This window comes from Equus asinus, chromosome 5 (genome assembly GCF_041296235.1).
Source record: "Equus asinus isolate D_3611 breed Donkey chromosome 5, EquAss-T2T_v2, whole genome shotgun sequence".
Classification (NCBI taxonomy): domain Eukaryota; kingdom Metazoa; phylum Chordata; class Mammalia; order Perissodactyla; family Equidae; genus Equus; species Equus asinus.
Genome location: NC_091794.1, coordinates 56351738 through 56369334, shown reverse-complemented (window position 1 = coordinate 56369334; position 17597 = coordinate 56351738). Strand labels below are relative to the sequence as shown.

Sequence of the window (17597 nt, the reverse complement as noted above, 5' to 3'; positions counted from 1 at the left end):
AAGGTTCATATTGAAGAATAAAGTTATTTTAAGCAAAACATTTAATTGAACTGTATCCTTAATGAGTCAAGGGATCAGTGGCTCCAGAGGACTAAAACTCATGAGTATGTAAACAGTTGCAAGTAGTTTTAGAGATAAATTAATTCAACATCACCCTTTTGATGGATAATTATTCTCATGATTTATGATTACACCTAGGCTCACAAACATCTAGTGACCTCAAGGCACCGTTACATATTTAAGCTGGCAAACATTGTTTTTCAAATAATACAATTCCTTGTTCATCACTTGTTTCTCATTCATCCATATATACTTAACCCACCTATTATTATGTAATAACATATCTTTTGCTGATAGTCAAAATTAAATAAACATTATATGGCTGTGTAAAATATATTAGTTATATTTCTAAATGAAAGGAATTAAGCAAACTAACATCATCAAGATGATGTCCTAGGAGATCCCAATACTCATACCCCCACCAAAAACAATGATTCAACAAGTACCTACTGATAAAAATAGCTCTGAGAGAGCTCTGGAGTACAAAGAAGAAAAGCTGCAGCACCCATTGAAGCATAAAAATTCAATAGAAAAGAGTGGGAACAATTTTACCTGCATCACTCCATGCCCCCATCCAGCATAGCTCAGGTCCAAGAGGGGTTTCTTCAGCCATGACGTCCCCCTACAGGAGAAAAGAAAAATGAGAGGACCCAGCAGCCTGTGCTACTGGTAGAAACTTGCCAGTTTTGACACCAAAGACCTCCACAGTTTTCACTATATAGACCACAGCTGACAGAGCTGCCTGGAATCTATGCTGCTGCACATCCCCAGAGAAGAAACTGCTGCTTTCTGCCCCTACTCAATCCCGGCACTACCATCTATACGCTCCAATGCAGATCCATGATTCTCCGCATGTGCCCAGACCTTGGTGCTGCCACCTCTCCTTGCACAAAAGCCCCTCAGACCCTGTCTCTGCAGCTGGGTCTCCAATACCATTGCTGCTCTGTATGTGCCAGCATTCCAGACTCCAGGTCTGTGGCCACTCCTTACACACCCACACCCTGGATCCTGTCTCTGTGACCACTACCCAACAGACTCAGTGACACCACTGAAACATAGGGACCTATGCCCTGGTCCTTGGCATTACCACTGCTTTGCAATTGCCATTACCCAAACTCAAGCTCTGTGGTCCCCTCCATGCATGTCCAGCTCCAGACAGTGGTGTCGCCACCATCTCATGTGCACTTATGCCCCAGACACTAGCACCACTGCCAATCTGCCTGCATCTGCACTCTGGGCACCAGCACTACCACTATGTGCATGCTCACACCCTGGATCTTCATGTCAAGATGGATCCCCTAGGCCATGACATGCCCCCTGAAGAGGAAAAGGAAAGGAGAGTAGAAGGATTCCTGCAGCCATTATCACTGAGGACCACAGCAGTCCTTACTATTGTGATAGACACTCATATAGTTGGCTGCTGAGGACAAGCACACCTTGGCTGACCCTGATCTCAGCTAATGAGCGGCTTGGAGCCTATACCGCTATGCTACCCCATAGCCAGCCAGAGCCACTACTGAAAACTTTCCAAATCCTGACTGGGAAATGGACATCTAGATTCATGAAGCTTAAACATTCCTAGATAGGGTCAACCCAAAGAAGACTACACTGAGACACATTACTATTAAATTGTGAAAACTCAAGGACAAAAGAGAATTTTGAAAACAGTAAGAGAAAAGCAATTCAACATATAAGGGAACTCCCATAAGACTATCAGTAGATTACTTAGTATCAACTTTACAGCCTGGGAAAGAGTGAGATGATAAGTTCAAGTGCTGAAAGAAAAAACAAAAAATGGCACTCAAGAATGATTACCTTTTAAAAATGAAGGAGAGGGGGCTGGTGCAGTGGCATAGTGGTTAAGTTCACACAATCCACTTCTGTGGCCCAGCCTTCATAGGTTTGGGTCCCGGGTGTGGACCTACACACTGCTCATCAAGCCATGCTGTGGTGGCATCCCATATACAAAGTAGAGGAAGATTGTTACAGATGTTAGCTCAGGGACAATCTTCCTCACCAAAAAATCCCAAAAAATTAAAAGACGAAAGAAGGAGAGATAAAGACTTTATCAGGCAAAAAACCTCAAACTGAATACAGTTGGTCACCAATAAACCTGCTATACACAAAATCCTTAGGGAATTATTCACTTTAAAGTGAAAACACACTAAACAGCAACGTGAAATCATACACTTTATGCTAAAGGTAAATATATAGACAAATACAGATCAAAGTAATACCATAATGGTGGTATATAAATTACCTTTAACCCTAATACAAAAGTAAAAAGGTAAAAATTTGTTAATGGATACACAATATAAAAGAAAAGAAACTCTGACTCCAAGAACAAAAAGCGTGTGTGAGGAGAGTGAAAGTGCAGAGCTTTTATGCAGTTGAAGTTAAGTTGTTATCAACTTAAAAGAGATGATTATAACTACAAGATATTTTATGTAAGCCTCATGCTAACCATAAAGAGAAAGCTGCTGATAGATACACAAAAGATAAAGAAAAATGAGTCAAAGCAAATCACTACAAAATATCACCAAATAACAAAGGAAGATTTCAAACTATATTATAAAGCTATAAAGTAAGCAAAACAGTATGGTACTGGCATAAAAACAGACACACAGACCAATAGAGGAGATTGAGAGCCCCAAAGTAAACCCATGCATGTACAGTCAACTAATATTTGACAAGGGAACCAAGAACACTCAATGGAGAAAGGAAAATCACTTCAGTGAATGGTGCTGGGGAAATTAGATATTCACATGTAAAAAAAAATGAAACTAGACCCCTATCTTATACCACTCACAAAAATTAACTTGAAATAGATTAAAGACTTAAATGTAAGACCAGAAACCATAAAACTCCTAGAGGAAAAATAGGGAAAAGCACTTTGATGTGGGTCTTGGCAGTGTTGTTTTGGATATGACACCTAAAGAACAAGAAACAAAATAAAAAATTAAAAAGTAGGACTACATCAAATTATAAAGCTTCTTCACAGCAAAAGAAATGACCAACAAAATGAATAGGCAATGTACAAAATGGGAGAAAATATTTTCAAATCATTTATCTATTAAGGGGTCAATATACAAAATGTATAAAGAACACATGTTACTCAATAGCAAAAAAACAAATAATTGAACTTAAAAAATAGGCAAAGGACCTTGTTAGACATTTTTCGAAAGAAGATATTCAAACGACCAACAGATAAATGAAAAGATGCTCAACATCACTAACTATCAGGGAGTTGCAAATCAAAAGCACAATGAGATATTACCTCACACTTGTTAGAATGGCTATCATCAAAAAAACAAGAGATAACAAATTCCAGCAAGGATGTGGAGAAAAGGGAACCCCGTGTACAACTAGGAACGTAAACTAGTTCAGCCACTATGGAAACAGTAAAGAGGTTCCTCAATAACTCAAAAATAGAACTACCTTATAATCCAGCAGTTCCACTTCTGGGAATATATCTGAAGGAAATGAAGTCACTATATCAAGGAAATATCTGCACTCCCATGGTTATTACAGCATTATTTTCAATAGCCAAAATATGGAAACAACCTAAATCTTCAACACATAATTGGATAAAGAAGATGTGGTCTATATATTCAATGGAATACTATTCAGCAGTAAAAAGGAGGAATTCCTGCAATTGCAGCAACATAAATGGACATTGAGGGCATTATGCTAAGTGAAATCAGCAGACAGAGAAAGAAAAATACCGTCTGATCTTACTTATATGTGGATTCTAAATCAATGAAACATAGAAAAAGAGATTAGATTTGTGGTTATCAGATGTAGGGGTTGGGGGAGAGGAATTGGATAAATGTGGTCAAAGGTACACACTTCCAGATTTAAGATAAATAAGTACTGGTGATGTAATGTACAACATGATGACTATAGTTAACACTACTGTATGGTATATTTGAAAGTTTTTAAGAGAGTAAATCCTACAAGTTCTCATGAAAAGGAAAAAAAATTTGCAATTATATAAAGTGATGGGTCTTAACTAAACTTGTGGTAATCATTTCACAATATATGTAATCAAGTAATTATTCTGTACACCTTAAACTTATTCAGTGTTTTATGTCAATTATGTCTCAATAAAACTGAAAAAAGTAACAAAGGAAGATAGCAAAAGAGGAAGAGAGGAACAAAATTGCAAAACAGATAGAAAATAATTAACAAAATGGTAATGGTAAGCCCTCTTTATTGGATAATCATTTTAAATAGAAATAGATTAAACTCATCAATCAAAAGGCATTGACTGGTTGAAAGGAGATAAATAACAAAACAAGATGAAGTGGCATATCTTATGTGCCTGTTTTTAAAAAATGTACTAAAGTTAAATGAAAGGATGCTAATTTAGATTTTTGCTTCTGTGTATATGAAAGAGGATTTGACTTTTTATAGTTTACATCTACTATTTAGAGTTTAAGTATTCTCTTGGTCTAAGTAACTAAATAGTGTTAAATTTTCTACTCAGTTTATAATTATTCCAGGAATTTCAAAACAAAATGATAAATAAGGACAAAAATTCTTTGGGGTTATTATATAAGCGAACACTGTATTTTAAATAATAGTTCATTGTATGTATTGGGTTCCATATTTTTATTTTTGTCTTAATCTCTTTGGGTTGCCATAACAAGATACCACAGATTGGGTGGCTTTTAAACAACAAAAATTGATTTCTCAAAGTCTGGATGCTGGGAAGTCCAAGATCAAGGCACTGGCAGATTTCATGTCTGGTGAGGTCTACTTCCTGGTTCATAAACAGTCGTCTTTTCGCTATGTCCTCACATGGCAGAAGGGATGAGTGAACTCAACATTTTATGAGGGCACTAGTCCCGTTCAAGAGGTCTTCACCCTCATGATTTAATCACCTCCAAAGGCCCCACCTCCTAATACCATAATATTGGGGGTGAGGATTTCAACATAAAAATTTGGAGAACATACAAACATTCAGTCCATTGTAATTACTGTGTTATATCTTATGATACATCATAATTAGCCACGGATGTCATCTTTTGGCAGTCATTTCCATTGTATAAATATTCTTTCATATTGTATAATGTCTGGAAATGTATCTGATTTTTTTAAAGACAATCTCTATGAGATATGACAGTTTGCTATAGAAATCATGATTAATAATTTAAAAACATCTACTGTTTCTTATCTCTGATAAGTTTTATCTAAAAGTCAGTATTAATAAACAATTAAAAAAGTTTTTAAAAGCCCAATTAAAATAATTTTATAAGACATGACAATTAAATGAATTGTGGAAAATAAATTCTGGTAAAAGACATTGGGATTATTAGGAAGTAGGGACTGTGCATCAAATAATAATATACTACTAATGTTAAATTCTTGTGTGTGATTATTGTATTATTATGTGGGAGAAATTTTGTGTTTTCATACTGATAAATGTTAAAGTATTTAGGAGCAAAGCACTATCATAACTACAAATAATATTAATATGATTAATTTCCAAATGATGTGCATACAGGAGAGAGAGGAGGGAGGGAGAGAGAGAAATGTTAACAGTCAGTGGATGTTTTGGGGAGTATATAGATTGGTATTTTGCTTTTGTATTACTTTTGCAACTGTCCAAAATAGAATTGGGGAAAAAAGGAAAGGCATAAATATTTTTCACAGACTCCAACACATGTATTGTTTCACAATGTATGGATGATGATGATGATGATACTAGAAATGAAGTCCCATTATATTTCTACAGCTTTTTTCTCTTTGTAAAATGCTTCTGAAAGTTAAACTCCCTTTATTTCCATAAAAAACGTCTGTTAAAGAACAGATAAAACGACCGTCACTGATTAACGATCTATCCTTTTCCAGGATTTTTACATATATTAATTTATTTATACCTCAACTTTAGTAAACTTTTGAGGTAGATATCCTTATGCTACTTCTTTTTAAAATATAAGGAAGTTAAGACTCAAGTTACTAAGTAACTAAAGTCATAGTGTTAGCAAGTGAAAGAGCCTAAAATCAATTAATTCCCAAAATTAAATCAAAAGTTCAATTAAATTCCCAAAGCCTAGAGTGTTTGTGCTGCTTCAAAAAGAAACAAATTTGCACTTGCCTGAAGCCAATGTGCTGGTAGGAGGAGAATGTCAGTCACCTGAACCCTGGTCCTTATACGCTTCCTCTCAGCAGTAATATTTCTGTGGTGAATGGTTCATAACATACCTATTTTCAAATAGTTGACATAGCTATACTTTTATAAAGTTTAGCTTATCTTTTACAAATGTTTGGAGAATAATCAAAATGATTTTATAGCCTCTTCCTTTGTATTCTCAAAAGTGCCTATATGGTCTGATAAAATATTATTCAGTTAGGAGTATTGGCATATTTATTCACATGATAGCTTTGGCCACATCTGAAGCAAGAAAAGAAATCACAAAAATAGCCCATTCATGATGGCCATCTCAGTGGTAAGTGTGCATTTTCAGATTCTTGTTGCAGCCAGGCAGGATTTTATGGGATATGAAAGCAGTTGTCTAAAGGCTGAGAGGAGATAGTCGCTGTCCAGTTCACTAGCTCCCTGTAATCAGAATCTCAGTCCCCATAGCAATCAGTTATGAAGACTGAGGACTTTCCAATGACACTTGAGAACATCAGGTTGATCAATTCTACTAAATTCTCAGGTCCTTTACCATCAAACTCATGTAAGGAAAAACAGCATACAAGATTTTAAGTAAATATGATGTAGTAGCCATTTTACTTTCTTTATCACCTGATTAGTATATGCTTATTAGTATTTTCATTTTTTTCCATTTCTATTGAGATTTAATTGACATACAGCACTGTATGAGTTTAAGGTGAACAAGTTAATTATTTGACAACATATATTGTGAGATCGTTCCCACAATAAGTTTAGTTAACATCCATCATTTTGCATGGATACAAATAAAAAGAAAAAGGTATTTTTTCACTGTGATAAGAACTCCCTGGATCTACTGTCTTAACAACTTTCAAATATACCACGTAGCCATGTTAAGTAGGGTCATCATGTTACACATTACATCCATAGTATTTATCTCATAGTTGGAAGTTTGTACCTTTTGATCACCTTCATCTAATTCCCCCACTTGCAATCTCCTGCCTCTGGTAAACATAAATCTGATCTCTTTTTCAATGACTTTGGGTTTTTTGTTGTTGTTGTTGTTTTTTCTGATATATAAGGGAGATCATATAGTGTTTCTTCTTTTCTGTCTGACTTATTTCACTTAGCATAATACCCTCATGGTCCATCCATATTGTCACAAAGGGCAGAGTTTCCTTCTTATTTGTGGCTGAATAGAATTCTGTCATGTATATATGTAACACATTTTCCTTATCCATTCATTCAATGATGGACGCTTAGGTTGTTTCCATGTTTTGGCTATTGTAACTAATGCTGCTATGAACAGGGGGGTACACATATCTCTTTGACGTAGCGTTTTCATTTCCTTTGGATATATTCCCAGACGTGGAATTGCTAGATAATAAATTAGTTCTATTTCTATTGTTTTTAGAAAAGTACCTCCTGTTTTCCATAGTGGCTATTCCAATTTACAGTCTCAACAACAGTGCACCAGAGTTCCATTTTCTCCACATCCTCACTGGCATTTGTTCTCTTGTCTTTTTGATGATATCCATTCTAACAGGTATGAAGTGATATCTCATTGTGGTTTTAAATTTCCTTTCCCTTATGATCAATGATGCTGAGCACCTTTTCATGCACCTGTTGCTGATTTGAATATCTACTTTGGAAAGCATGTCTAATCCTCTCCACTTTTTTTGCTTATTATTTTGCTATTGAGTTGTATGATTCTCATATATTTGAATAAGTCCTTATCAGCTATATGATTTGCAAATATGTTTTCCCATTCTGTAAACTACCTTTTCATTTTGTTGACAGTTTCTTTTGCTGTGCAGAACCTTTTTAGTTTATGAGTCCCACTTGTTTATGTTTTACTTTGTTTCTTGTGCTGTAGGTGTCTTATCCAGAAAAATTATTGCCAAGACTCACATCTTGGAGTTTTTTCCTTATATTTTCCTCTAGGAGTTTTATGGTTTCTGGTCTTACATTTAAGTCTTTAATTCATTTTGACTTATTTTTGTGAGTGGTATAAGATAGGGGTCTAGTTTCACTATTTTATGTGTGAACATCCTGTTTCCCCAGCACCATTTAATGAAGAGACTGTCTTTTCTCCAAATAGTATTCCTGTCTCCCTTGTCAAATATTAGTTGGTTGTATGTGTATGGGTTTATTTCTGGGTTCTCATTATGTTCCATCTGTCTGTTTTTATGCCAGTACCATATGGTTTTAATTACCATAGCTTTATAATGTAGCTTGAAATCAGAAGTGTGATCCCTCTTGTGCAATTCTTCTTTCTCAGGAATATTTTGGCTATTTAGGGTCTTCTGTGGTTCCCTATAAATTTTAGGATGTTTATTTCTACTGCTGTAAAAACTGCCATTGGAATTTTGTAGAGATTGTGTTGAATCCATAGATGACTTTGGATAGTATGGACATTTTAACAATATTAATTATTTTATTCCATGAGCCTAGTTACTTTTCCATTTGTGTATGTCCCCTTCAATTTTTTTCATAAACTTATTGTAGTTTTCAGTGTAGAGATCTTTCACTACCTTAGTTAAATCTATTCCTACATATTTTACTGTTTTTGATGCTATTGTAAGTGGGATACTTTCTCTATTTCTTTTTCAGATAATTTGTTGTTAGTGTATAGAAATGCTTCTGATTTTTGTATGTTTATTTTCTATCTGCAGCTTTACTGAATTCATTGATTACGCCTAACAGTTTTTTGGAGGAGTCTTTAAGATTTTCTATATATAAAATCATATCATCCACAAATAGAGACAATTTTACTTCTTCCTTTCCAATTCTGAAGCCGTTTATTTCTTTTCCTTCCCTAATTGCTCTGGCTGGGACTTCTAGTACAATGTTGAATAAGAGTGGTGAGAGTGGACGCTTTTGTCTTGTTTCTGATATTAGTGGAAAAGCTTTAAACTTTTCACCATTGAGTATGATGTTCGCTGTAGGCTTGTCATACATGTACTTTATAATGTTGAGGTACCTTCCATCTATACCTAATTTGTAAGAGATTTTATCGTGAACAGATGTTGAATGATGTCATGCTTTTTCTGCATCTATCAAGATGATCATTTGAGTTTTTTTCTTTCATTCTATTAATTTGATCTATTTATGCTGAACCATCCTTATATTCATGGATAAATCCCACTGATCATGGTGAATGACCCTTTTTTTTGTGTGTGTGAGGACGATTGGCCTTGAGCTAACATCTGTTGCCAATCTTCCTCTTTTTGCTTGAGGAAGATTGTTGCTGTGACAATTTTCCTATTTTATGGGGGATGCCACCACAGTGTCACTTGATGAACAGTGCTAGATCTGTGTCCAGGATCCAAAACTGCCAACCCCGGGCCACCAAATCAAAACATGTGAACTTAAAAACTTTGCCACGAGGCTGGCCCCTGAATAACCCTTTTAATGTGCTGCTGAATTCAGTTTGCTAGTATTTTATTGAGAATTTTTGTGTCTATGTTCATTAGAGATATTGACCTGTAGTTTTCTTTTCTTGTAGCATACTTTTCTTCCTTTGATATCAGGGTAATGCTGACCTACTACAATGAATTTGGAAGCGTTCCTTCCTGTTTGGTTTTTGGAAGAGTTTAAGAAGTGTTGGCTTTTATTCTTCTTGAAATCATTGGTAAAATTCACCAGTAAAGCTATCTGGCCTTGGATTGCTCTTCTTTGGAAGACTTTTTATTACTGATTCAATCTCCCTACTTCTTATTATTCTTTTCAGATTTTCTACTTCTTTCAGTTTTGGTAGGTTGTGTGTTTCTAAGAATTTCTCCAAATCTTCTAGGTTATCTAGTTGTGGCGTACAGTTGGTCATAGTAGCCTCTTATGATTCTTCCCATTTCTGTGGTATCAGTTGTAATGTCTTCTTTTTCATTTATAATTTTGTTGATTTGGGTCCTCATTTTTTCCCTTGGTTAGTCTAGCTAAATGTTTGTCAGTTTTGTTTAACTTTTCAAAGAATGGACTCTCAGTTTTGTTAATCTTTTCTATTCTTTTCCTGTTCTCTATATCATTTCTTTCTGCTCTTATCTTTATCATTTTCGTCTTTCTGCTAACTTTGGGCTCAGTTTGTTCTTATTTTTCTAAGTTCCTGGAAGTGTAGAGTTAGATTGTTTATTTGAGATCTTCCTTGTTCCTCAATGTAGGTGTTTATTCCTATGAACTTCCCTCTTAGAACTGCTTTTGCTGAATATCATAAGTTTTGGTGTGTTGTGTTCCCATTTTTGTTTGTCTTAAGATACTTTTTTATTACCCTTTTAACTGCTTCTTTGATCCACTGGTTTTCAGAAGAATGTTGTTTAATTTCCATGTACTCATGAGTTTTCCAGTTTTCCTCCCATTATTAATTTATGGTTTCATACCTTTGTGGGCAAAGAAGATATTTGGTATTATTTCAATCTTCTTGAATTTATTAAGACTTGTTTTGTGGCCTGACATATGGTCTATCCTGGAAAATGTTCAACGTGAGCTTGAGAAGAATGTGTATTCTGCTGGTGTTGGTTAGCATGTTCTGTATATGTCTATTAGGTCTATTTGGTCTACAGTGTTCAAATTTGCTGTTTCCTTATTTATTCTCTTTCTGACTGTCCACTTCATTGTCGAGAAAGGGGCATTAAAATCCCCAACAATTATTGTATTGCTGTTTATTTCTCCTTTTAGCTCTGTTAGTTTTGCTGTATATATTTAGGTGCTCTGAGGTTACATGCTTACATACTTAAAATTTTTATATCTTCTTGATGGGTTGCCCTCTTTATCATTATATAATGACTTTCTTTGTGTCTATTTACCATTTTTAGTTTAAAGTATATTTTGTCTGGTATAAGTATAGCTAACCCTGATTTTTTTTGGTTACCATTTTCTTAAAATATCTTTTCCCATCCCTTATACTCTTAATCTATGTGTATCATTAATGCTAAAGTGAGTCTCTTATAGCCAGCATTTTGTTGGAGCTTTTATTTTTTATCTATTCAGTCATCCTATGTCTTTTGATTAAAGAATTTAATCCATTTATGTTTAAATATTGATAGGTAAGGACTTAATATTGCTATTTTATTCATTTTTTTCTGACTGTTTTTTAGATACATTTTTCCTTGCTTCTTATCTTGCTGTCTGTTTTGTGTTTTGAAGTATTTTTGTATTGGTATGCTTTGACTTTTTTATTATTATTTTTTGTGTAATTAGTACAGATTTTTCCCTGGTGGTTACCATGAGGCTTACCCAAAATATCTAAAAATTATAAAATCCTATTTTAAACTAATAGCAACTGAACTTTGACAGCTTTCAAAACTTTGCACATTTACTTTTCCTCCCCCTGACATTTTAGGTTATTGATGTTGCAATATCCATATTCCTTATATAGTCTATCCAATAACAGATTATTGTAGCTATAGTTATTTTTACTAATTAGTTTTTTAACTTTTATTTACCTATTTATTTATTTAACATTAATCAGTGAGTTTTACCCTACTTTCTTAGGTTTTTATGACTTAATTAGCGTACTTCTACTTCCACTCAAATAATTCCCTTTAGCATGTTTTTTAAGGCAGGTATGGTGGTGATGAACTTCCTCACTTTTTTTTTATCTAGGCAAGTCCTTATCTCTCCTTCATTTCCAAAGGAAAGCTTTGCCTTGGTTCACAGTTTTTCTTGGTTGACATTTGTTTCTTTCAATAATTTGAATACATCATTCTAGTCTCTCCTGGCCCGAAAAGTTTCTGTTGAGAAATCTACCAAAAGTCTTATGCAGTCTCCCTTGTATGTAACTTCTCTCTTTTCTCTTGCTACTTTCCAAATTGTTTCTTTGTCTTTGCATTTTGTCTTTGAGTTTTGACAGCGTAGTTATAATGTGTCTTAATGTGGCCCTTTTTGGATTTAACCTATTCACCTCTGGAGGTCCATTTTTCTTCCCAGATTTGGGAAGTTTTCAGCCATTATTGCTTTAAATATACTTTCTGTTTATTTTTCCTTCTCTTCTTCTTTTGGAATTCCCATAAAGTGGATATTGTTTCTTTTGATTGTGTCTTATAATTCCCAAGACTTTCTTCACTATTTTTTACTCTTTTTCCTTTTTGCACTTCTGACTGGATAATTTCAAACATCCTGTCATCTAGGTCACTGATTCTTTCTTCTGCATGGTCAAGTCTACTTTTTAAGATCTCTGTTGAACTCTCCAGTTTAGTTAATGCATTTTTCAGCATTTCTTTTTTTATGATTTTCTATTTCTTTGTTGAATTTTGCATTTTTATGCATCATTTTCCTAATTTCATTTAGTTATCCATTTCTGTGTTCTTTTAATTCACTAAACTTCATTGAGAGGATTATTATGAATTTTTTTTGCAGTTCACAGATTTCTACTTCTTCAGGGTCAGTTATTGAATCTTTATTAGTTTCCTTTGGTGGTGCTATGTTTACCTTATTTTTTGTGATCTTGTTTATTACATTGATATCTTCACATTTGAGTAAGTGGTCTCCTTTTCCAGACTTTACAAATTTGCTTTGGCAGAGACAGTTCTTCATCAATCAACTTAGTTTGAGTTTCTGGACATGTCTACCATAACATCCTTGGGCAGGTGGACTTGTTATTAGGGTCTATTTTTGGGTAAGGCCACAGCCTGAGCTCTGAGGTCAGGGGTCGTGGGTTCCACTGGCTGAGAACAGTTAGATAGGACTACTGGCTTGGTTCCCTGCCCAAGTGAGTCTGTAGGATGGGCTCCATAGTTGCCTGGGTTCTGTGGTCAGGCTTTCTAGATGGTTAGGACTGGGTACTATACTCAGCAGTAGGCAGGGATATGAATTAACTCACCTATCCTAGTAAGGTAGAAGAATCGGCCTCTGGGCCTGCATGGCTCATTGTTTGGGGACGAAAATCAGGCAAGACTGTGCACTGAATTTTCTGGCTAGACAAAGCCACCTGTTTTGCTCTGCAGATGGGTTAAGCCATGGACTGTGCTCTCTGTTCAAGTACCCAAATGTGCAGGGCTGTTGGATGGGTTACACAGCTTACCATGTGCTCTGGTTTGGTTCCCTGATTGGGCAAGCTGAAGGCTGTATCCAGCAATGGACAGGGCTACAAATTAGTTTCCCTGCCTGGGCCAAGCTGGAAACCTGGCTCCAAGACAGGCAACTCTGAGTTTGTTGTCTTGACACTCCCCAGTTTCAATGACTGAACAGGGCCACTGGCTTTGCTCTGGAGGACCATCTCTATCTGTCAGACTCTCTGTTTGAGTGTTGCTGGGCTATGCAGCTTCCAGGTATTCTGACCAGGTTTTCTGATCAGGCCTGGCCAGGAGCTACACTCCGTAGTGAGTGGCACTATGAATTAGCTCATCTGCTTGGGTAGGGGCAGACCAGGCTCTGGGGCTAGTAATGCTCTTTGAGGACTCAAATAAGGCAGGCCTAAACCTTACCAGTTTCCTTGGTCAGACTGTTCCACTGTCTTAGCTCTGCAGATGGCTGGGAATACTACTAGGGTACTTCAGGTGGGAACTCAGTCTGCCAAAATCTAAGTGCTGGTTGTCGTAAGCCCCTGCCTCCTTCTTTGCAATGTAATTCCCAGGATCAGTCTTGCAGATTCTCTCACAATCCCTGTGGGGTGAGAGTGGATTGGGTATTCTCAAGAAATGACCCACAATGCTTGGGGAGCTGCATGGCCTCTGGGCTCTCTTTTCCCACTGGAGTAACTATAGGCTCAGGGGAGACCAGTAGTGTGGTACTATGCCAACTGGGGAAGGGGCAATTTTGTCAGCCTGTAGCTGCTCCTCTTATCCTTCTAATGTGGTCTATCTTCGTCTCTGTGGTGCTAAGGGGTCCTTCAGCCTCACCTCTGTGTCCTGGAATTTTCTCAGTGGTTTGTTGTCCATGAGTGGTTGTTAGTTCTTCTTCTTGCTGTGGGGGTGCAACGTCAGTAATGACGTATGTCTCCATCTTGGTGATATCACTCCTTTAGTATTTTCATTGGTTGGTGGCTCTTTCTATGATTGAACAATAAACATTAGGTTAAACTATTATTTGCATCAATTAGGTATGATGCATTTAAGTTAGAAAAATATTTTCATGGTGTTTTTGGGCTCAAAGTTTCCTATACATCGCTTTTCATAAATAGGTATTTTATTTATCCTTAATATGATATACCACCTGGTTGCTACCTGAAAAACATATAAAATAATATATCACATAACGGAAAGAGCAAATTTTCCAAAACCGTGTCTGAATTCTTCATTCATTCAGTTCTGATTTTCAGTTATCGTATTATGTTTTCACACAGACACACACAGAAACTCAAAGATCTCTTTCAGAATTTCCTGGAAATAAGAAATTGCAAAGGTAGATCCTTGAAAATATTAAGGCACTTATTTTAAGATACAAGTATACATAAGAGCCTCAAAGGGACACTTATTCAAGTGTATTATTTAAATTGCACAATCAACTAGCTCTATGAGCATCCATGAGTTTCCTAAATCAAGCAAAGACAAGTATGGAGAAAAAGGTGATTTAATGGTTCTCTACATTCTAATCCTTCCCTTTCCGCTCCTGGAGGAAATAGTAGCTCCTTTCTGTGTTTAAAAACAAAAAAATAACAATAGCAAAACCAAAAAAAAAAAACACTATATTTGATTTCTAACTTGTGAACCAATTCATCATAGATAATTCTGAGAGCACATACAAAACCAAAAAGAAAAGCATGGTGAGCTTGCTTTAACTTTTTTTTTTCACTCTCCCATTTAAAGTCATGACCCTTCTATAAAGATCAGAAACTGGTTTTCAATGGATAGCTAACTAGCATTGGAAACTAGGGGTACAAGACAGGATAGTGTAGTATTAGTTGGCATTACAACACCATCTTTGTCCTGTAGGTCCATTTCAGAATGCCCTCCATCACCTGAGGTACTTCTGATTAATTTCATAACATAAATTCTTTTTTACAAACTAAATTAAATATATTTTACAATTGAAAACTGAGTTACTAAAAAGAATGAGATCAAAATGATTTCCAAAGTAAAATTCCAAACATGCACTAAATCAACAACATCAATAAAAATTAAACAGATGACAAAATGGCCAAAGATGCCAGATAAGGTCCTTTTTTATTTCTAAATTAAAATTACTAGAAACAATAGAACATGTTCTGAGAAGCAAATCTTAGGTTTACTACTGGAAGCATTCTAAGTATAAAGGACTCTATTATTATCTCTTTTCAAAGAGTCTGAATTTAGAGTCACGTAACATTTTTGCTTCCTCACTGATCACTTACAATGTCATCTCTTACTGTGTTATCATCCCACCCTCCCTCCACCCTCCAGTGGTTCAACTAACTTAGCTTCATACAGGCAGAGTTACACACAGCATCCACAGATTGCACAAAATGAACCTGGATGTTCTGAACAGATGCTACCAGCAAGGATGGAGCTAAATTCTCATGATTCATCAATGTGCAGCTCTTTTGGAAAACAACACTTTGCTCCCCAGGAACAAAGTGATTTTCATGAACTCTTACTAAACACATTTTTATTTCATGATAGTTCCTTTCAGCCTGTCTTCAATGTGTAAATTATATGTGTATTTATTTTTATATTCAATTTTATGGTGGCATACAGACACATATATTATTTTTACTCTCCTCTTTTTACGTTTTATTAAATATTACTTGAAACCTGATTTTAATGGCACATTAGTCAGTCCCACCTGCCATTAAAAAATACCACAGATTGAGCGCTTCAAACAACAGACATCTATCTTCTCGCAGTTCTGGAGACTGGAATTCCTAGATTGAGGTAACAGCAGGATTGGTTTCTGGTGATGTCTCTCTCCTTGGTTTTCAGATGGCTGCCTTCTTGCTATCCTCAGATGACCTTTCCCTATGTGCAGGCATGGAAAGAGGGAGAGCAAAGTCTGGTGTCTCTTCTTCTTCTATCAGAGTAAAGCCCCACTCTTAAGACCGCATTTAAACTTAATTACCTTCTTAAAGGCTCTGTCTCTAAATGCAACCACATTAGTGATTAGGGCTTCACATGGGAATTTTGGGGCAACACAATTTAATTCATAACAAATTGGTACATCAAGCAGATACTCTATAATATTACTAACCATTACCCTACTAGTGAACATAATTTTTAAATTTTAATTGTTATAATTAGTCCTGAATTAAATACATTGTATAATACTTTTTACACAGGTCTCAATATTTATAAATACTGTATTTCCAAGGTTCTTGATTCATGTTGTTAAATTCATTTCCAGAATTAATTAACTGATTTATATTCCTATCAGCAGGACTTAAGGCTGTCTGAGAAAACTAAAATAGTAAATGCAAGAATAAGATGATGAAGTGGTATACATTTCTACCTCTCTCTCCCAAATCCATGTCTGAAGATTCCAGGAAAGCAAGTGGGAGGTAATTAGATCTAAGAATACTTCAAAAAAATTACGTCAAGTTTACACAATATCAGGTAGTTAAAGAAAAGTAAATTTTTAAAAAACTATAACAACACGATTAAATAATGTTATTTTTATTAGTTCAAGTACATGCTAAGCTGTTATAATTAAGACATGCAACATAGTGTTAAAATAAGGTAGACATTTATGTCTTTCTTACACAAGATTACAAAATTAGGTGGGCGATTATGGCAGTTACAAGCTCTTCCCCACCTTCTTATGTGGAGACCCAGCTGGTCAGCTTATTGCTGGACTGCCTGCTCTCAAAGCTCCTTTAGTGTATAGTCAATGAGAGACACTCATGTGAGACTCACAAAGTACAAGAGAGACAGACAGATCATTGCTCCCCAGAGGCTACTGCAGACAGATGTGTGAATGTAATGTCCTAAGAAGATTCCAGGTGTGCCTCTTGAAAATCTACAAACTGATTTGTGCTGCACGTCAGATGCCAAAGACTGTGACAATTTGTGGGAACTTCCCAGAGTTTCTTAAGATTTGTGGTGCCTCCAGCGAGAGTTCTTGAAAATCAACTGCAATCTTCACTGACCTTTACTAACTCAATGGTTGTAAGCTTCTAAATCTCTATGCTAAAATTCTTCAAATTTGTTTTCCTAACCAAACTCTAAGCAAGACAGCATTTTGTACCAGAATTGTCTCCAGGAAATAGAGGCTCGAATTTTAGAATCTGTAATGGGTTCTCACTCTGATTAGATTTGAAGGCAGTAATAAATTCATGGCTAATGAAAAATGAGACCCCGGTATTTCACGACGTTCACTGAAAAATATTTTCTTGAATTTGCGCATGAAAATGCCCATAAAATTGAAGTACCCATAGAACGCAGGGGTATGGAAGACCTTTCAGCTCTTACATTAGAACATTAGGGAAAATAAAGACTATAGGAATACAAGAACTATGAGTTTGGGGTTGGTACCACTTAAACCCCTGAAGAATTTGAGAGAAGAAAATAAC

General features: G+C 35.7%; 1 long non-coding RNA gene across 1 annotated transcript; it reads right to left on the bottom strand.

Annotated features, from left to right (window-relative positions):
• Window positions 1-546: 546 nt before the first annotated feature.
• On the bottom strand, window positions 547-16197 carry LOC139045437 (uncharacterized). Its single transcript, XR_011503752.1, has 3 exons — window positions 15878-16197; window positions 14017-14166; window positions 547-682 (listed from the first exon to the last, which is right to left on the bottom strand). It is a non-coding gene; the product is annotated as an uncharacterized lncRNA (long non-coding RNA).
• Window positions 16198-17597: the final 1400 nt, after the last annotated feature.